Source organism: Oncorhynchus tshawytscha, linkage group LG28 (genome assembly GCF_018296145.1).
Source record: "Oncorhynchus tshawytscha isolate Ot180627B linkage group LG28, Otsh_v2.0, whole genome shotgun sequence".
NCBI lineage: Eukaryota > Metazoa > Chordata > Actinopteri > Salmoniformes > Salmonidae > Oncorhynchus > Oncorhynchus tshawytscha.
In genome coordinates, this window is record NC_056456.1 from 2,052,705 (window position 1) to 2,075,245 (window position 22,541).

General features: G+C 42.4%; 1 protein-coding gene across 5 annotated transcripts in view; it reads left to right on the top strand.

The window, feature by feature from the left end:
• The first annotated feature begins 11,842 nt into the window (after positions 1-11,842).
• LOC121841159 (zinc finger protein 512B-like) overlaps positions 11,843-22,541 on the top strand; it is a 126,434-nt gene continuing 115,735 nt past the window's right edge. The window contains exons 1-2 of one of the 5 annotated variants that reach the window (XM_042307652.1): positions 11,846-12,027; positions 12,514-12,683. The gene's annotated coding sequence lies outside the window, so the exon portion shown is untranslated. Of the gene's footprint in view, positions 12,684-22,541 lie in introns of all 5 variants that reach the window. The other 4 variants (XM_042307655.1, XM_042307653.1, XM_042307654.1 and 1 more) reach the window with 4 other exon arrangements.

Consider the following 22,541-nt stretch of genomic DNA (forward strand, 5'->3'; position numbering starts at 1 on the left):
AATGAACAAAAATCAACAACTAACAAATAATTTTTCTTATCTATTTTATCTAATTTAGCTGCTCTCCAACCCCAAACCCTGGCCCGGTCTGCTCTATTCCCCAGAAGTCTTGTGTTTATAAACTCTGTGGGGCTACTCTCTCCATACCTCCTCCCCTCTGCTCTATTCCCCAGAAGTCTTGTGTTTATAAACTCTGTGGGGCTACTCTGTCCATACCTCCTCTGCTCCTCTGCTCCATTCCCTAGAAGTCTTGTGTTTACTTAACTCTGTGAGGCTACTATCTCCATACCTCCTCCCCTCCTCTGCTCCATTCCCCAGAAGTCTTGTGTTTATAAACTCTGTGAGGCTACTCTCTCCATACCTCCTCTGCTCCACTCCTCCTCCCTCTCTCCCCCATAAGTATTGTGTTTACTTAACTCTGTGAGGCTACTCTCTCCATACCTCCTCTGCTCCACTGCTCCTCCCTCTATCCCCCAGAAGTATTGTGTTTATAAACTCTGTGAGGCTACTCTCTCCATACCTCCTCTGCTCCACTCCTCCTCCCTCTCTCCCCCATAAGTATTGTGTTTACTTAACTCTGTGAGGCTACTCTCTCCATACCTCCTCTGCTCCACTCCTCCTCCCTCTCTCCCCCAGAAGTATTGTGTTTACTTAACTCTGTGAGGCTACTCTCTCCATACCTCCTCTGCTCCACTCCTCCTCCCTCTATCCCCCAGAAGTATTGTGTTTACTTAACTCTGTGAGGCTACTCTCTCCATACCTCCTCTGCTCCACTGCTCCTCCCTCTATCCCCCAGAAGTCTTGTGTTTATAAACTCTGTGAGGCTACTCTCTCCATACCTCCTCTGCTCCACTCCTCCTCCCTCTATCCCCCAGAAGTATTGTGTTTACTTAACTCTGTGAGGCTACTCTCTCCATACCTCCTCTGCTCCACTCCTCCTCCCTCTCTCCCCCAGAAGTCTTGTGTTTATAAACTCTGTGAGGCTACTCTCTCCATACCTCCTCTGCTCCACTCCTCCTCCCTCTCTCCCCCAGAAGTATTGTGTTTACTTAACTCTGTGAGGCTACTCTCTCCATACCTCCTCTGCTCCACTCCTCATCCCTCTCTCCCCCAGAAGTCTTGTGTTTATAAACTCTGTGAGGCTACTCTCTCCATACCTCCTCTGCTCCACTCCTCCTCCCTCTCTCCCCCAGAAGTATTGTGTTTACTTAACTCTGTGAGGCTACTCTCTCCATACCTCCTCTGCTCCACTCCTCCTACCTCTCTCCCCCAGAAGTCTTGTGTTTATAAACTCTGTGAGGCTACTCTCTCCATACCTCCTCTGCTCCACTCCTCCTCCTCTCTCCCCCAGAAGTCTTGTGTTTATAAAATCTGTGAGGCTACTCTCTCCATACCTCCTCTGCTCCACTCCTCCTCCCTCTCTCCCTCCCTTCAGTTGACTTTGACTGTCTGAATGATGAAACAACCGTTAAATGGAAAACACACTGTTATACTTTTGTTTTGGATTTTGGAAATGCATACAGTAGATGTGTACAGACACTTGTTTTCTTTGTTTGTTTACTTTGTCATATCATGGATATGTTGTTTGTTTTCGATGTGTTATGGAAAGGGGTTTTAAAGATGTATTTACCTGCTATATAAATATGAAGAAGCGATATGGAACATGAAGAATCTTGTTTTTTTTAGATAAAGTAATGCATAATAATAGAACATCCATTGCTTATCATAATCTAAGTGTCACACGATTGCAGTTATACACACCTTCACTTTATCTGTCTGAGACATACTGTATACATACCTTCACTTTATCTGTCTGAGACATACTGTATACATACCTTCACTTTATCTGTCTGAGACATACTGTATACATACCTTCACTTTATCTGTCTGAGACATACTGTATACATACCTTCACTTTATCTGTCAGACATACTGTATACATACCTTCACTTTATCTGTCTGAGACATACTGTATACATACCTTCACTTTATCTGTCAGACATACTGTATACATACCTTCACTTTATCTGTCTGAGACATACTGTATACATACCTTCACTTTATCTGTCTGAGACATACTGTATACATACCTTCACCTTATCTGTCTGAGACATACTGTATACATACCTTCACCTTATCTGTCTGAGACATACTGTATACATACCTTCACCTTATCTGTCTGAGACATACTGTATACATACCTTCACTTTATCTGTCTGAGACATACTGTATACATACCTTCACTTTATCTGTCTGAGACATACTGTATACATACCTTCACTTTATCTGTCTGAGACATACTGTATACATACCTTCACTTTATCTGTCTGAGACATACTGTATACATACCTTCACTTTATCTGTCTGAGACATACTGTATACATACCTTCACTTTATCTGTCTGAGACATACTGTATACATACCTTCACTTTATCTGTCTGAGACATACTGTATACATACCTTCACTTTATCTGTCAGACATACTGTATACATACCTTCACTTTATCTGTCTGAGACATACTGTATACATACCTTCACTTTATCTGTCTGAGACATACTGTATACATACCTTCACTTTATCTGTCTGAGACATACTGTATACATACCTTCACTTTATCTGTCTGAGACATACTGTATACATACCTTCACTTTATCTGTCTGAGACATACTGTATACTCACTTTATCTGTCTGAGACATACTGTATACATACCTTCACTTTATCTGTCTGAGACATACTGTATACATACCTTCACTTTATCTGTCTGAGACATACTGTATACATACCTTCACTTTATCTGTCTGAGACATACTGTATACATACCTTCACTTTATCTGTCTGAGACATACTGTATACATACCTTCACTTTATCTGTCTGAGACATACTGTATACATACCTTCACTTTATCTGTCTGAGACATACTGTATACATACCTTCACTTTATCTGTCTGAGACATACTGTATACATACCTTCACTTTATCTGTCTGAGACATACTGTATACATACCTTCACTTTATCTGTCTGAGACATACTGTATACATACCTTCACTTTATCTGTCTGAGACATACTGTATACATACCTTCACTTTATCTGTCTGAGACATACTGTATACATACCTTCACTTTATCTGTCTGAGACATACTGTATACATACCTTCACTTTATCTGTCTGAGACATACTGTATACATACCTTCACTTTATCTGTCTGAGACATACTGTATACATACCTTCACTTTATCTGTCAGACATACTGTATACATACCTTCACTTTATCTGTCTGAGACATACTGTATACATACCTTCACTTTATCTGTCTGAGACATACTGTATACATACCTTCACTTTATCTGTCTGAGACATACTGTATACATACCTTCACTTTATCTGTCTGAGACATACTGTATACATACCTTCACTTTATCTGTCTGAGACATACTGTATACATACCTTCACTTTATCTGTCAGACATACTGTATACATACCTTCACTTTATCTGTCTGAGACATACTGTATACATACCTTCACTTTATCTGTCTGAGACATACTGTATACATGAAGACCTTCACTTTATCTGTCTGAGACATACTGTATACATACCTTCACTTTATCTGTCAGACATACTGTATACATACCTTCACTTTATCTGTCTGAGACATACTGTATACATACCTTATCTGTCAGACATACTGTATACATACCTTCACTTTATCTGTCTGAGACATACTGTATACATACCTTCACTTTATCTGTCTGAGACATACTGTATACATACCTTCACTTTATCTGTCTGAGACATACTGTATACATACCTTCACCTTTCACCTTCACTTTATCTGTCTGAGACATACTGTATACATACCTTCACTTTATCTGTCTGAGACATACTGTATACATACCTTCACTTTATCTGTCTGAGACATACTGTATACATACCTTCACTTTATCTGTCTGAGACATACTGTATACATACCTTCACTTTATCTGTCTGAGACATACTGTATACATACCTTCACTTTATCTGTCTGAGACATACTGTATACACACCGTCTCTCATCCAGCGGACGACCCAACAGGACGTCTGCAAGAGGCTGAAGAAACACTACCTATGTAGAAGCCTTCTCCCCACCACGCTATCTCAGAACTGCCAACCTTGAAAAAGCACTTCAGCGCGGCGCCAGCTACCACGGCGGCACACGTGCGACACCCACATTGTTAAAACCAAAGGCAAATGAAAAATGCCTCAGTAGGATACTTGGTCATTTGCTCCTCTTAGCTAACTAGAAATACAGTGAACTACAAAGGACTGGGACTGGCACATTTTTGGTCCCCCCATTTAGAGACCAAAAGTATTGGCACAAATTCACTTACTGACACCTACACTGAGGGAAAAAAGTATTTGATCCCCTGCTGATTTTGTACATTTGCCCAATGACAAAGAAATGATCAGTCTATAATTTGAATGGTAGGTTTATTTGAACAGTGAGAGTTTGAAAACTGTAACTGCCATTCCCTGAAATCTAGAGTCTTACATGATATCAAACAATGTAGCCAACAAAGACGTTTTATGTTTGTCCTCTTATCTGGTGTTCTCTGGATATGGTCATGTTTCGTTGACCCCCTGCCCTCTTCCCTGTCCCTTTCTTTCTGACTTCATCTCTCTCTGCCTTCATCCCTCCACAAGAATGAGGGATGCATAACGGTTAGAGGTGCTGTGTCTAGAGCAGAGAGGGACAGAAAAAAGAGGAAGGGAGAGATATGTACACAGAGAAGAGGAAGAGAGAGATGGAGAGTGGTAGAGGGAGAATGGATAGAATAAGTAAGAGATCTAAAAAATTATAAAAATATATGGAGATATGGGGCTCCCGAGTGGCGCAGCGGTCTTAGGCACTGCATCGCAGTGCTTGAGGCGTCACTACAGAACCGGGTTCAATCCCAGGCTGTGTCACAGCCGGCCGTGACCAGGAGACCCATGAGGCGGCACACAATTTGCCAAGCTTCGTCCGAGTTACGGGTGGGTTTGGCCGGCCGGGATTTCCTTGTCCCATTGCGCACTAGCGACTCCTTGTGCTGGGCCGGGTGCCTGCAAGCTGACCTCGGTTGCCAGCTGGCCAGTGTTTCATCCAGCACATTGGTGTGGCTGGCTTTCCGATTAAGTGAGCAGGGTTGTTTTTCAGAGGACGCATGGCTCTCAACCTTCACCTCTCCCAAGTCCGTAGGGGAGTTGCAGCGATGGGACAAGACTGTAACTACCAATTGGATATTGGAGAGAAAAAGGGGTAAAAGTACAAAAATCTATATATAATAGATGAAGAGCAAAAAAAGAAACAGAGAGGAAGTGGGGGGAGAAAAACAGAGACTGGGAGGGATATCACATCCTATCCAGACAAAGGCACCTTGCACCAGTGCCTTTATCTGTCACTCAGTGGATGGGTAAGTGAATACCAAACAGTTCCCCCTGTCACCATCCTGTCTGCATGCCTGTTTACTGCTGGGAGACAATTACTAGGTGATACCAAGCATCTCCCTGCCTAATTACATGTAAATCCTTATCGTGTTGATGATTGTATGGTAAACAAGCCCGGTCAACAGTGTGACGGTCTCATCATGGGCAGAGGTAATAGAGCGTATAGCTGTGGAGCAGGTAGGTAGGGAGATAGTGTTTCTAACCTGTGATTGTGTATTCATTTCTTTCTCACCTTTTCACTCTCTTATTCCAACGCCTGTCTTTTTCAAACGTTGGCTTATAGGGCTCCACCTGACAGCTTTTATGAGCCATGAACCAGGCTTGTGCTCAGCAGAGACAGGGAGGAGTAAATCAATGCCTCTATTAGGGATTTATGGTCTGTCAACCAGGAGCCTGCCATAACCATTCATTAGGCTGAATTATAACCCAGACCAGGGGAACAGCAGGAGGTAGCTTAAAATACTGGGACACTCCTCTACATCAGTATCTGTGTGATGGATTGACAGCTATCACTTAGCACTGTGGTCTAATACGGGTACCTGCCAAAATAAACACCAACATTTAGCGTCTTAGTAGGGCGTTGTGCCACCACGAGCCACCAGAACAGCTTCAACGTGCCTTGGCATGGATTCTACAAGTGTCTGGAACTCTATCGGAGGGATGTGACTCCATTCTTCCATGAGAGATTCCATAATTTGGTGTTGTGTTGATGGTGGAGGAAAACACTAGTCTCAGGCGCCACTCTAGAATCTCCCATAAGTGTTTTATTGGGCTGAGATCTGGTGACCGAGACACACACACACCCTTTAAACCCCCTATGTTCCTTTGAGACCCCTCTTTCAAAGTCACTGAGATCTCTTTATCTAGCTGGAAGCCTAAAAAATGGACAACTGGGCATTTGTATAGATGACACTAAGTATGATGGGATGTTAATTGCTTAATTAACTGAGAAACCACACTTGTGTGGAAGCACCTGCTTTCAATATACTTTGTATACCTAGTATACTCAAGTGTTTCCTTTATTTTGGCAGTTACCTGTATGTCGTAAGAGAGAAGGAAAATTGATGGATGGGGTAAAACATCCCCATTTGTTCGAGATTGAGGACCGACAATTTCTGCTAATGAGCACTAAGGTAACCTGCTTAAATTACTACAGACCCGTAGCACTCACATCTGTAGCCATGAAGTGCTTTGAAAGGCTGGTAATGGCTCACATCAACACCATTATCCCAGAAACCCTAGACACACTCCAATTTGCATACCTTTCAAACAGATCCACAGATGATGCAACAAAGAATCTCTATTGTACTCCACACTGCCCTTTCCCACCTGGACAAAAGGAAAACCTACGTGAGAATGCTGTTCATTGACTACAGCTCTGCGTTCATCACCATAGTACCCTCAAAGCGCATCACTAAGCTAATGACCCTCCCTCTGCAACTGAATCCTGGACTTCCTGACGGCCATCCCCAGGTGGTGAGGGTAGGTAGCAACAAATTTGCCACGCTGATCCTCAACACTGGAGCCCCTCAGGGGTGCGTACAGACCAGCACATCACTGGGGCTAAGCTGCCTGCCATCCAGGACCTCTACACCAGGCGGTGACAGAGGAAGGCCCTACATATTGTCAAAGACCCCAGCTACCCCAGTCATAGACTGTTCTCTCTGCTACCGCACGGCAAGCGGTACCGGAGGGACAAGTCTAGGACCAAAATGCTTCTCAACAGTTTTTACCCCCAAGCCATAAGACTCCTGAACAGGTAATCAAATAGCTACCCAGACTATTTGCATTATGTCCCACCACCCATAGCATGGGTTGGTCACTTCCATAGCAATATATTGAATTATAACCACCAAAAATGTCTTCCTTAACTGTCAATCGTATCCACTTATTGTTTAATTTTTTTGCCAAAAGGTTCAAGTCATTAATTTGTAAACTTGGAAAAGTGGGAACAACCTCATAATATAACAAAATGTTCTTAATAAGTCCAAGTAAAGGAAATGGAATTGCTTTGTAAACCTTAATATATTATATCTGAGTAATATTAACCTGAAATTTACCAATGAACTCAAACGGCAGAAACTCCCCAGTGTTGTCTAACAAATGGAATGGATTTGAAAATGGATTTCCTATTAAATTGAATAGCTCTATTATTCCAAATCAATGGGTCAATTGTGCTAGAATATTATTTTCCAGAAAAATCCAATTTTCTGGTGAATCTTGGAGGGTTGAAATCACATTCCATTGGGAATGTTCAAGTCCACCAAGTTTATTAAACAGACTGTTAGAGATATGATAGAGGTAAGATTAGACATTATTTCAACCATTTAATTCTAAAATTACCCACTAATGACTCAAAATGAATAGCCTGTAAACCTACACGATCAGTCTTTCACTAATTGAAATGTCTGAATATTTAATATACATTTTATTCCTCCAAATAAATCTAAATATAACAGAATTGTTATGTTATTAGAAGAAAGAAAAAGGGGACTGATGGGTAAATTATTCCATCAGTCTTGGATAAAATAATACGACCCAAAATGGAGATATCACATTGCAGCCACTGACTTAATGAAACAATTATGGAATTAATCCTATTATCGATGTTTAAAGATTCTCTATCTGAAATGTTTTTAGTGATAACAATTCCTAAATAATTAACTTCCTTTTTAACTGGTATGGAGGCAATGTTGACAGAGTCACACCAATGAATTGGCTCAGATCACATTTGTTAAGGTTGATAGTCAACCCAGAGGCCATAGAAAATGTCTTGATTCTGTCAATAGCCAAGGGAATAGCCGCCCTATCCTTTAGGAAAAGGGCAGCATCATCTGCAAATTGACTGATATTTTTATCTATACCAAAAATACGGATCCCTTTTAAATGCTCAGATTTGTTAAGAAATATGGCTGGTGATCTGTGGCTAAAATAAGAGATTGGACAACCCTGTCTAATTCCTCTAGCAATAGAGACATGAGTGTTACGACCTCTATGAATGGTGAGTGGAGGAGTCAAGCGCAGAGAGCAGGTTATTCCGTACGTGGATCTTTTATTCCAACGACAGCGGAGACATGGACATGCAAAACACAAGGGCGCATGAAACAACCCGTCCAAAATACACAGGACTAAAACTGTCCAGAAAAATAGTGATCACACTAAATACACCAACACCAAATAAACAGAGAACAAGCCCGCACAATACCCAGTGGGCCTAGCGCACTTAAATAGCCTACAAACAAAACTAACTCAAAACAGGTGTACCCAATTAGACCCAATTAACAGAAACAAAAGGAAAGGGAATCGATGGCAGCTAATAGGCCGGCAACGACGACCGCCGAGCGCCGCCCGAACAGGAAGAGGCACCATCTTCGGCGGGATTCGTGACAATGAAGGGATGATCCATTATTCATAGCCACCGAACTGCGAGTATCATTATACATCATCCTTATAACTTTACAGAAAATCTCCCCAAACCCAAAAGTAGAGTTCTAAATATAAAGTTGTGCTCTAAAGTGTCAAAATCCCTTAAAAACAATCTAAAAACAACATAAAGCCATCATCTTCCATTAACTCACTGTAATCTAAAATATCCAATACCAATAGTATACCGTTATGAATACTCCTTCCTTTAATGAAGGCTGATTGAGTTTCACTGATTATATCATCAAGGCCTTGTTTCAGCCTATTGGCATAGACATGGGCTAGTAACTTATTGTCAGTTGCCAACAACGTGATTGATCTCCAATTGTCCAGGTAAAGAGAGCCCTTCTTTGGTTTGGGTATAAGAACTATTATAGTGTAATTTACATAAATGGATGCAGTACTATTCCTAGTCTGCCTACACTTCTCCAAATGAAATAAATCATGTTTTTCCCACATTTGTCCATCCATTTGGCCTTCGAACGGATGAAGGCGCCCTTTGCCTTAGTTGTATATGTCGTGCAGGCCAAATTGGCATTTAGCAAGCTTGGCTTTTTCATCTTCATTTAAGTCTAGTTTACTGCTCAGCCTGTTAATATCAACAATAATACCCATCTGCTTGGAAAATCTTTTCCGAACTAGCATTTTACCAGTAATGATGGCAAGACATCCAATTCAGAATTGAATCATTTACCATTTGTTAGTATAAGTAAGAGCAGAATCAGACAGGTTTCTCTGATAAGATCTTTAGACTGTAAACAAAATGACTCATTATTTGAAAGAGAATTACATTTCCAGTATGCTTTAGGAAATGTCTCATCAATATCAAAACAAAAGGAAAGAATAATGGAACAACGGTCTGTCAGAGGAGCTGAAGAAATACTACACTCACTGACAAGATTCAGAAGATACCAACCAATAATCATTTCTAGATTTGAATTGTCTGTCGCTTGTGGCCTGTCTATATTTTAGTCTCACAAGCGTCACAACCCAGTATTGAGGCAACATCCCTACTGGATATTTCATAGATATGTGATGGGGTAGACAACAATCGTAGAGCAAATTAAGAAAGCTGGCAATAATGAAATGTAGCTACACACTCTAAAGCTCTGAGGCTATGACAGATGAAAGGAGGCAGGATTTTGGTCATGTTACTTTCACTTTACAAACTCTTTCAAATCAGTCCAGAAGAAGAGAAGCAGAGAAGGAAAGGTGATGGAATATATTTAAAACAGCATACTTAATAATTCCTTCCTTGAAGCAGGCCTACCTGATTTAACATAACTTGACAGGTGAAAGCAAGGGCTCCGCCACACAGCGTTCACTGTCAAGTCATGTCTCACCAGTAAGCAGTGGTGTGAAGTACTGAAGTAAAAATACTTTAAAGTACTACTTAAGTCATGTTTGGGGTATCTGTACTTTACTTTACTATTCATATTTTTGACAACTTTTATTTTTACTTGACTACATTCCTAAAGACAATATTGTACTTTTTACTCCATATATTTTCCCTGACAACCAAAAGTACTCGCCACATTTTGAATGCTTAGCAGGACAGGAAAATAGTCAAATTCACTCACTTATCAAGAGAACACGTGGAGAACACAACAATCTCAGAGTGTTGGAGTGTGAACCTGGCTATCCGTACATTTTAAAAACAAGAAAATGGTGCTGTCTGCTTTGCTTAATATAAGGAATTTTAAATGATTTACTTTTGATACTTAAGTATATTTAAAACCAAATTCTTTTAGATTTTTACTCAAGTAGTATTTTACTGGCTGACTTTCACTTTTACTTGAGTAAAGAACACGTTTAAAGTGGTGTTTAAATACAAATCAAATTGACTGTACAACTTTCATAACAGTTACATACCAATAAAAATACATGAAAAAAGACTAGACTGCTGGCCTTACTGAGTCCATAGGAACATTAGCCCAAGCTATTTAGGAGGGATATCACACCTTCTATTAAGGTATCTATACTTTTACTCAAGTATGACAATTGGGTACTTTTTCCACCACTGTCAGTAACTACTTCAAAGAGTGGTGGAAAGTAGCATACATTTGACATCTATGACCCTGCTTGGGCTCTGATATTGCCCAGCCCTGAAATAAGTATACCGTGCCCTCTTCTGGGGGTTTGGGGGAACAGCCAGTGTACACAGATTACATCATTGTTTCTGATGATTCCATTTATAGGAAATATTAGGTCATGCTGCCTGACACCAATCACCCTGTGAGAGAGAGCTGAAGTCTCCTCTGGTTGTGTGAGCCCACTGCATGTGGCTATGATACCACATCCACTGTAAGTGGCCATGATTCAGTGGATACAGAAGTAGACCTACAGGCCACATACATTAGACCTAAATATCACTAGCAGAGTAACATGGGGAACATTTTTGCCGCTCATACAGAAACTTGCTGACAGAAATATAACAATAATGACGATGATAATAATCATCATCATCATAAATAATCGTTTATTAGCAGGGAAAATAAGCGAAACTTTCAGGTGACCTTGGTTTTTGAAATGTATTTGTTTTTTTTGGAATAAAATGACACCTCGGCAATGCTCAACCATAATAGTCTTCATATCATCCCGTAATTTATTTCACATTCTATATCAAATTGATTGATCTGATAAGAGCTGAAAAGCCTATTCAATTCTGTCCCAGTATCACTATGCACGTTTTGATTGCTACCCTAGCAGTGGTTTGGGGGGACTGGATGAAACCCACGAAACAGCCCCAAAAACACATTACAATCGAGGGGTTATTTTTGCCGTGCGTTCAACTGGCTACCTGAAACTGCGCTTAACGATAAAAGCCGAATGTTTAGTAATATTAGGGGTACCAGATTAAAACGCTTAATCAAGCCTGGTTTTAAGAATTTAGCCTAACCCCTTTTTGTCATGACTGAACGGCGTTACTTCGGATGAGCGGTATCATACCGGGTTTATTAGGCAGAACCCCCGAATATTACTTGCTCGATAACATTCATAATAACGCGAGAGTTTGTAAGTTGCCTGAAGGCTGTAGTTGCATGTGTCAAAGGTAGTGGAAACGCGCATAAACCGACAACCTACTTACTATATTACTGTACACGGCCGAGAAGATAATACCCGTATAAAAACCCCGAGGTAAGGAACTGCAGACGGCGACGAACGCGACCGAGGTCGAATCTTTTCGTTGCTTTTTTCCTCCGGTTCTTTTTCTTTTACTCGAACTAACTCTCGTGCAGCTATTGAAAATTACTGCACTAAACATATTTTTGTGTCTCCCTTTAGCTCCAGCCTGCGCAATGATTTGTTATACTCCTCCTTCGTATTAAAGTCGCCATTTTGCTTCACTGCCCAGATAAAACCTTGTATTTCAAATATTATCTTCAAGGAGTCGGAGCCGTCTCGATCTTTCCTGCCTGCTGATTTCAAACGCGTTGAGTTTCCAACGAGACGATTGAGGTTGAATACGTGCCTCGTGGTTGACATATTCATGCATATGAGAGGGGGGCAAGTGATGGCTGGAAAATCGGTGAAAGTCTCTAGGATTTAAATTTGAATTTCCCTTTTCCTCCTCCCGTTCTCTCTTCTTCATCGCCTCGTCCTCCTCTTTCCTCGGATTCACAGAGGAGGCTAAGGACCGACGGTGACGACTGGCAGTCCGCCTGCACCGACGCTCAACACGGCAGGTGTGATTGCCATGTAAGACCGGGAAAGGCGCAGCCCTACGGCCTGACCCGTACGTGGGTGACCCGGGCCACCCAGCCGCTGGTGCTGGGTAACTCCGACAATTCCAGGTAGGTGTGGTCTTCTAGAAGACAACGTCCCGATGATATTCATCAATAGCACTGGAAACACTGGCCAGTAGCGTTCAAATGCACCAATGTGGCACATTTCCATACGCAAACAATGTTGCCGCAATGTAACCATCTAGAGTAAAACAGACGCAACTCGACCTGCCGTTTTCACCCAGATATGTCACATGGACCGAGAGGTGAATATGGCAGGTTGTGTTAGAAGTTTGACTATGTGCCTGTGCAGTCTTCAAACATGTAAGTGTTAAACTCCCCAAATAGCTCAACTCTTTCACTTTGCTGCAGTTACTTTTGTAAATTCCCTTGTCGGCTTTAATTTGATTCCATAGTAGGCTTCTGGGTTTCTGCTTTGGTTGCAGCCAGCTATATCATGTCCTGGTTTCTAACTGTCATGAACTGGAAAGTAGGGTATCAAATGTAGGCAATACTACTAAAGTATCAGTATAATAGTTGCAACGTAGCAGTAACAGTGTTGTATAACAGTAATACACATAACTCAGAACCTGTGTGTGTGTGGCTTCTCCCCTTTGATCAGGTGTGTGTTCAAGGTGCACCACAAGTATCCCTGGTGGTCATAACAGTAAAGAGCAGAGCAATGTTTGGTGCAAATTGTGCTGTAGACAGGTGGCTACGAAGTCTGGTAATACGACAAACCTTTTTCAACATCTGAAGCAAAATCACTCTTTGGAACATGCAGGATGTTTGAGTTTGTGCCACTGTATTGATGAATGCCCCTCAATCACCAGCCAATCTAGTGATGTTTGCCCTAAGCAGTCAACACTGACAGCGTTTATGCAAACATCGAAAAGACAAAAGCATCACAAATGTTATCATGCATTGCTAAGGACATGCTACCAATTAGCACAGTCGAAAAGGAAGGTTTCAAGAGGCTTATCAATTAAATTTATTCCCAGGTACGTGCTCCCTGGCTGCAAACATTTCTCTCACACCGCACTGCCTAAACTCTATTCCGAGTGTAGGGAAAACGTTGAGGAACAGCTCAAGACAGATTTGAAGTATTTTGCTACTACTAAAGATCTGTGGTCTAGTCCCACGTCAGAGCCTTATATTAGCCTCACTATCCACTATATTCACAAAGAGTGGGAGCTTCAAAATAAATGCCTTTGTTTTTTTTTAGGCATTATTGATTCTGAAGAAGATATCAAACCTTTTAAAACATTAATTGATTAATATCGTGATAATTATTGTTATCGAATGTATGTATATATATATATATATATCGTGATAATTTACTTGACATATTGCCCAGCCATACTGTGAATATGGAATATAAAATATACATTTTTTAGTTTGGTTGAATTGAAAACTTTATTGCAAATCAAAAATCAACTATGGTACCTCAAACTAATAAACAAAAATGAATTTGCCTTGTAATACACAGGGCCCAGGGCTTCCCTGTGGTGTGTATGTGTGTTTGCATGCATGTCTGTGTGAAAATCAGTTTCACAAGTAGACATTTTTGTGATTATCATTAAAAAAAGTAAACACAACACAACCGACACCACCCACTCCAAATCAAACTTTATTTGTCACATGCGAATACCACAAGTGTAGACCTTACCGTGAAATGCTTACTTACAAGACCTTAACCAACAGTGCAGTTCAAGAAGAGATGAGAAAATATTTACCAAATTAACTAAAGTAAAACATTATCATAAAAAGTAACACAATAACATAACAATAACAAGGCTATATACAGGGGGTACCAGTACCAAGTCAATGTGGAGGCTATATACTGGGGGTACCGGTACAGAGTCAATGTGGAGGCTATATACAGGGGGTACCGGTACAGAGTCAATGTGGAGGCTATATACAGGGGGTACTGGTACAGAGTCAGTGTGGAGGCTATATACAGGAGGTACCGGTACAGAGTCAATGTGGAGGCTATATACAGGGGTACCGGTACAGAGTCAATGTGGAGGTTATATACAGGGGGTACCGGTACAGAGTCAATGTGGAGGTTATATACAGGGGGTACCGGTACAGAGTCAATGTGGAGGCTATATACAGAGGGGGTACCGGTACAGAGTCAATGTGGAGGCTATATACAGGAGGTACCGGTACAGAGTCAGGTGGAGGCTATATACAGGGGGTACCGGTACAGAGTCAATGTGGAGGTTATATACAGGGGGTACCGGTACAGAGTCAATGTGGAGGCTATATACAGGGGGTACCGGTACAGAGTCAATGTGGAGGCTATATACAGAGGGGTGCCGGTACAGAGTCAGGTGGAGGCTATATACAGGGGGTACCGGTACAGAGTTAATATGGAGACGATATAACAGGGGGTACCGGTACAGAGTCAGTGTGGAGGTTATATACAGGGGGTACCGGTACAGAGTCAATGTGGAGGTTATATACAGGGGGTACCGGTACAGAGTCAATGTGGAGGCTATATACAGGGGGTACCGGTACAGAGTCAATGTGGAGGCTATATACAGAGGGGTGCCGGTACAGAGTCAGGTGGAGGCTATATACAGGGGGTACCGGTACAGAGTTAATATGGAGACGATAAACAGGGGGTACCGGTACAGAGTCAATGTGGAGGTTATATACAGGGGGTACCGGTACAGAGTCAATGTGGAGGCTATATACAGGGGGTACCGGTACAGAGTCAGTGTGGAGGCTATATACAGGAGGTACCGGTACAGAGTCAATGTGGAGGCTATATACAGGGGGTACTGGTACAGAGTCAGTGTGGAGGCTATATACAGCCCTTTGTCTGCTGTAGTAATTCATTAGGGGAATGACATGAATATATGCGTACTATGCTGAGAAAGCATGATGGTAGGCCTAACTCTAATCAATTTTACTAAGCATAATTAGTCACTGTCAGAAACAGTGGCGGTCAGTGCTTATTTCTATTACAGCATATTGGATGACTTTAGTTCATATTCCATTCACCCAGCTCAATGTTACATCGATAGGCATAGGCTACTAATTGATACTCTAATTTCTCCTATACCCATCATGAGGTTGCTACAACCTAGCCTACAAATGAAAGTTTATAACGTAGGTGCACAGGTCAAGAGACATATTGGGGTAATCCAGGTGACAAATTGACACATTCAATACTACCTTGCACACACTTGCCTGCATCTAGCTGATCTTAGGCCAGTTGGGCGTACAGAAGTTGGTCTTAAATAGTACGTCCGACTTTGGGGTCAGAATTGACACCTGTTGCACCAACTAAAAATAGGACTAGTCCTAGCTAAGTCTGGCGTAGGCAACACGTTCATGAGATTTGATGCTTCATAATGATGGTTTCTAGGCAGTGGCCATTACTAGGCTGTTACCAGTTCTAAACATTGCGAGGCAGGCCGATTCGCCCATCACTTAGCAAAGCCTACCACGATGTATGCACGTTTTCTTAACCACAGCTAAATCAAATCAAATCAAATTTTATTTGTCACATACACATGGTTAGCAGATGTTAATGCGAGTGTAGCGAAATGCTTGTGCTTCTAGTTCCGACAATGCAGTAATAACGAGCAAGTAATCTAACTAACAATTCCAAAAAAAACTACTGTCATACACAGTGTAAGGGGATAAAGAATATGTACATAAGGATATATGAATGAGTGATGGTACAGAGCAGCATAGGCAAGATACAGTAGATGATATCGAGTACAGTATATACATATGAGATAAGTATGTAAACCAAGTGGCATAGTTAAAGTGGCTAGTGATACATGTATTACATAAGGATGCAGTCGATGATATAGAGTACAGTATCAACGTATGCATATGAGATGAACAATGTAGGGTAAGTAACATTATATAAGGTAGCATTGTTTAAAGTGGCTAGTGATATATTTACATCATTTCCCATCGATTCCCATGATTAAAGTGGCTGGAGTAGAGTCAGTGTCATTGACAGTGTGTTGGCAGTAGCCACTCAATGTTAGTGGTGGCTGTTTAACAGTCTGATGGCCTTGAGATAGAAGCTGTTTTTCAGTCTCTCGGTCCCAGCTTTGATGCACCTGTACTGACCTCGCCTTCTGGATGGCAGCGGGGTGAACAGGCAGTGGCTCGGGTGGTTGATGTCCTTGATGATCTTTATGGCCTTCCTGTAGCATCGGGTGGTGTAGGTGTCCTGGAGGGCAGGTAGTTTGCCCCGGTGATGCGTTGTGCAGACCTCACTACCCTCTGGAGAGCCTTACGGTTGAGGGCGGTGCAGTTGCCATACCAGGCGGTGATACAGCCCGCCAGGATGCTCTCGATTGTGCATCTGTAGAAGTTTGTGAGTGCTTTTGGTGACAAGCCGAATTTCTTCAGCCTCCTGAGGTTGAAGAGGCGCTGCTGCGCCTTCCTCACGATGCTGTCTGTGTGAGTGGACCAATTCAGTTTGTCTGTGATGTGTATGCCGAGGAACTTAAAACTTGCTACCCTCTCCACTACTGTTCCATCGATGTGGATGGGGGGTGTTCCCTCTGCTGTTTCCTGAAGTCCACAATCATCTCCTTAGTTTTGTTGACGTTGAGTGTGAGGTTATTTTCCTGACACCACACTCCGAGGGCCCTCACCTCCTCCCTGTAGGCCGTCTCGTCGTTGTTGGTAATCAAGCCTACCACTGTTGTGTCGTCCGCAAACTTGATGATTGAGTTGGAGGCGTGCATGGCCACGCAGTCGTGGGTGAACAGGGAGTACAGGAGAGGGCTCAGAACGCACCCTTGTGGGGCCCCAGTGTTGAGGATCAGCGGGGAGGAGATGTTGTTGCCTACCCTCACCACCTGGGGGCGGCCCGTCAGGAAGTCCAGTACCCAGTTGCACAGGGCGGGGTCGAGACCCAGGGTCTCGAGCTTGATGACGAGCTTGGAGGGTACTATGGTGTTGAATGCCGAGCTGTAGTCGATGAACAGCATTCTCACATAGGTATTCCTCTTGTCCAGATGGGTTAGGGCAGTGTGCAGTGTGGTTGAGATTGCATCGTCTGTGGACCTATTTGGGCGGTAAGCAAATTGGAGTGGGTCAAGGGTGTCAGGTAGGGTGGAGGTGATATGGTCCTTGACTAGTCTCTCAAAGCACTTCATGATGACGGATGTGAGTGCTACGGGGCGGTAGTCGTTTAGCTCAGTTACCTTAGCTTTCTTGGGAACAGGAACAATGGTGGCCCTCTTGAAGCATGTGGGAACAGCAGACTGGTATAGGGATTGATTGAATATGTCCGTAAACACACCGGCCAGCTGGTCTGCGCATGCTCTGAGGGCGCGGCTGGGGATGCCGTCTGGGCCTGCAGCCTTGCGAGGGTTAACACGTTTAAATGTCTTACTCACTTCGGCTGCAGTGAAGGAGAGACCGCATGTTTCCGTTGCAGGCCGTGTCAGTGGCACTGTATTGTCCTCAAAGCGGGCAAAAAAGTTATTTAGTCTGCCTGGGAGCAAGACATCCTGGTCCGTGACTGGGCTGGGTTTCTTCCTGTAGTCCGTGATTGACTGTAGACCCTGCCACATACCTCTTGTGTCTGAGCCGTTGAATTGAGATTCTACTTTGTCTCTGTACTGGCGCTTAGCTTGTTTGATAGCCTTGCGGAGGGAATAGCTGCACTGTTTGTATTCAGCCATGTTACCAGACACCTTGCCCTGATTAAAAGCAGTGGTTCGTGCCTTCAGTTTCACACGAATGCTGCCATCAATCCACGGTTTCTGGTTAGGGAATGTTTTAATCGTTGCTATGGGAACGACATCTTCAACGCACGTTCTAATGAACTCCAAAGCTAGATGGATCGATCAATAATCACTGTGGAATGAATATCACTGAATGACAAAAATATTGGAATAAAGTAGGCTAACGCCATTGAAGGCATTTATCATATTGTTGCTTACTGAAACTCCCAAAGCCATCCAACCGTTTTAAATACTTGAAGCTTTATACTTTAGCCATGTGTGGTCAACCAGTTCCTGATTGGGACAGCATTTTCACACTGCTTTGAGACAAGCATGGGGACTCGTCATGATAAATCAATTAATGTCACATTTTAGTTTTCATGAAATCAACGTTTTGATATTGAGATATTTGTGAAAATGTTAGCCAAATTGAGTGTTGATGATGTTAGTCTTTATTATCAGATCTCTGTGCTAGCAGGTTAGCTAACTATTTAGCCTACTGTAGTAATACAGGGGATTATTTTGCTCATCACTCACTTAGTAGCCTAGGATATATCCCGACTAAAAGCCCTCTGAAAATCAATACATGTGACTTTGTTTCACTGAATCTCCGTCAGCTCAGCTATTAGTTTGCTAATATCTGATCAGACACATTTAGCATGCTATGTAGCATAAATCAGGTGGATTATTTTGCGCTAGACTCACATACTTTTGAAAATATAAATTGCTACTATTTTCTGTGCATATCATGAAAGCCTGCTCCCTACTAGGCCGTGAGCTTCACGTTTCTCGGTGTCCACATCACTAAGGATCTATCATTGTCCACATATACAAATCAAATTTTATGTCACATGCGCCAAATATGTCATGTCAATATATCATGAAAGCCTGCTCCCTACTAAGCGTAGAATCTGTGGTGTAATCATTAGTCCACACAGTTGCAAAATATTCTATTAAAACAAGAGTTTCTATTTGACAAATTCACGTAGGTCCCTCCACCTTTCGTTCCATTTAAGTAACATTTTGCAATCGAATGGCGGAATGAATATACAATAGGACCATCATTAAGTTTGCTGACAACAGGATGGTGGTAGGGCTGATCAACGACGATGAGACAACCTATAGGGAGGAGGTCAGAGACCTGGCAGTGTGGTGCCAGGACAACAACTGATCGTGGACTACAGGAAACGGAGGACCGAGCCCCCGTTCACATTGACGGGGCTGTAGTGGAGCGGGCCGTGAGCTTCACGTTTCTCGGTGTCCACATCACTAAGGATCTATCATTGTCCACATATACAAATCAAATCAAATTTTATGTCACATGCGCCAAATACAACAGGTATTACAGTGAAATGCTTACTTACAAGCCCTTAACCAACAATGCAGTTTTAAGAAAAATACGTGTTAACCTGTTGCGTCGAGCCATCCCGGATCCGGGATCGTGAATACAGCCTCAAGCTCATTACCATAACGCAACATTAACTATTCATGAAAATCGCAAATTAAATGAAATTAATATGCTAGCTCTCAAGCTTAGCCTTTTGTTGACAACACTGTCTTCTCAGATTTTCAAAATATGCTTCTCAACCATTGCAAAATAAGCATTTGTGTAACAGCTAGCGCAGGTAGCGTAGCATTTAGCGTTAGCATTAGCAGGCAACATTTTTACAAAAAACAGAAAATCATTCAAATAAAATCATTACCTTTTGAAGAACTTCAGATGTTTTCAATGAGGAGACTCTCAGTTAGATAGCAAATGCTCCGTTTTTCCTGAAAGATGATTTGTTTAGGAGAAATTGCTCCGTTTGGTGTGTCACGTTTGGCTACCAAAAAAACCCGAAAATTCAGTCTTCAAAACATCAAACTTTTTTCCAAATTAACTCCATAATATCGACTGAAACATGGCAAACGTTGTTTAGGACCAATCCTCAAGGTGTTTTTCACATATCTCTTCGATGATATATCATTTGTGGAAGTGTGCTTTCCCCTCTGAATCCCAGGAGAAAATGCCTGTGGCTGAAGATTACGCACCAATTTACACAAAGGACACTGGGCGGACCTGTGGTAAATGTAGTCTCTTATGGCCAATCTTTCAATGATATGCCTACAAATACGTCACAATGCTGCAGACACCTTGGAGAAACGATAGGAAGGGCAGGCTCATTCCCGGCGCATTCACAGCCATATAAGGAGACAATAATAAGGAGACATATAAGGAGACAACTCTAGTCATTGGCGACTCCATTACCCGCAGTATTAGACTTAAAACGAATCATCCAGCGATCATACACTGTTTACCGGGGCAGGGCAGGGCTACCGACGTTAAGGCTAATCTGAAGATGGTGCTGGCTAAAGCTAAAACTGGCGAGTATAGAGATATTGTTATCCACGTCGGCACCAACGATGTTAGGATGAAACAGTCAGAGATCACCAAGCACAACATAGCTTCTGCGTGTAAATCAGCTAGAAAGATGTGTCGGCATCGAGTAATTGTCTCTGGCCCCCTCCCAGTTAGGGGGAGTGATGAGCTCTACAGCAGAGTCTCTCAACTCAATCGCTGGTTGAAAACTGTTTTCTGCCCCTCCCAAAAGATAGAATTTGTAGATAATTGGCCCTCTTTCTGGGACTCACCCACAAACAGGACCAAGCCTGACCTGCTGAGGAGTGACGGACTCCATCCTAGCTGGAGGGGTGCTCTCATCTTATCTACCAACATAGACAGGGCTCTAACTCCTCTAGCTCCACAATGAAGTAGGGTGCAGGCCAGGCAGCAGGCTGTTAGACAGCCTGCCAGCATAGCGGAGTCTGCCACTAGCATAGTCAGTGTAGCTCAGCTCAGCTATCACCACTGAGACCGTGTCTGTGCCTCGACCTGGGTTGGGCAAAACTAAACATGGCGGTGTTCGCTTTAGCAATCTCACTAGGATAAAGACCACCTCCATTCCTGTCAGTATTGAAAGAGATCATGATACCTCACATCTCAAAATAGGGCTACTTAATGTTAGATCCCTTACTTCAAAGGCAATTATAGTCAATGAACTAATCACTGATCATAATCTTGATTGGATTGGCCTGACTGAAACATGGCTTAAGCCTGATGAATTTACTGTGTTAAATGAGGCCTCACCTCCTGGCTACACTAGTGACCATATCCCCCGTGCATCCCGCAAAGGCGGAGGTGTTGCTAACATTTACGATAGCAAATTTCAATTTACAAAAAAAAAAGACGTTTTCGTCTTTTGAGCTTCTAGTCATGAAATCTATGCAGCCTACTCAATCACTTTTTATAGCTACTGTTTACAGGCCTCCTGGGCCATATACAGCGTTCCTCACTGAGTTCCCTGAATTCCTATCGGACCTTGTAGTCATAGCAGATAATATTCTAATCTTTGGTGACTTTAATATTCACATGGAAAAGTCCACAGACCCACTCCAAAAGGCTTTCGGAGCCATCATCGACTCAGTGGGTTTTGTCCAACATGTCTCTGGACCCACTCACTGTCACAGTCATACGTTGGACCTAGTTTTGTCCCATGGAATAAATGTTGTGGATCTTAATGTTTTTCCTCATAATCCTGGACTATTGGACCACCATTTTATTACGTTTGCAATTGCAACAAATAATCTGCTCAGACCCCAACCAAGGAACATCAAAAGTCGTGCTATAAATTCACAGACTACACAAAGATTCCTTGATGTCCTTCCAGATTCCCACTGTCTACCCAAGGACACCAGAGGACAAAAATCAGTTAACCACCTAACTGAGGAACTCAATTTAACCTTGCGCAATACCCTAGATGCAGTTGCACCCCTAAAAATTAAAAACATTTCTCATAAGAAACTAGCTCCCTGGTACACAGAAAATACCCGAGCTCTGAAGCAAGCTTCCAGAAAATTGGAACGGAAATGGCGCCACACCAAACTGGAAGTCTTCCGACTAGCTTGGAAAGACAGTACCGTGCAGTACCGAAGAGCCCTTACTGCTGCTCGATCATCCTATCTTTCAAACTTAATTGAGGAAAATAAGAACAATCCGAAATTCCTTTTTGATACTGTCGCAAAGCTAACTAAAAAGCAGCATTCCCCAAGAGAGGATGACTTTCACTTTAGCAGTGATAAATTCATGAACTTCTTTGAGGAAAATTACGGACTCCTCTTTAAATCTGCGTATTCCTTCGAAGCTCAGTTGTCCTGAGTCTGCACAACTCTCCCA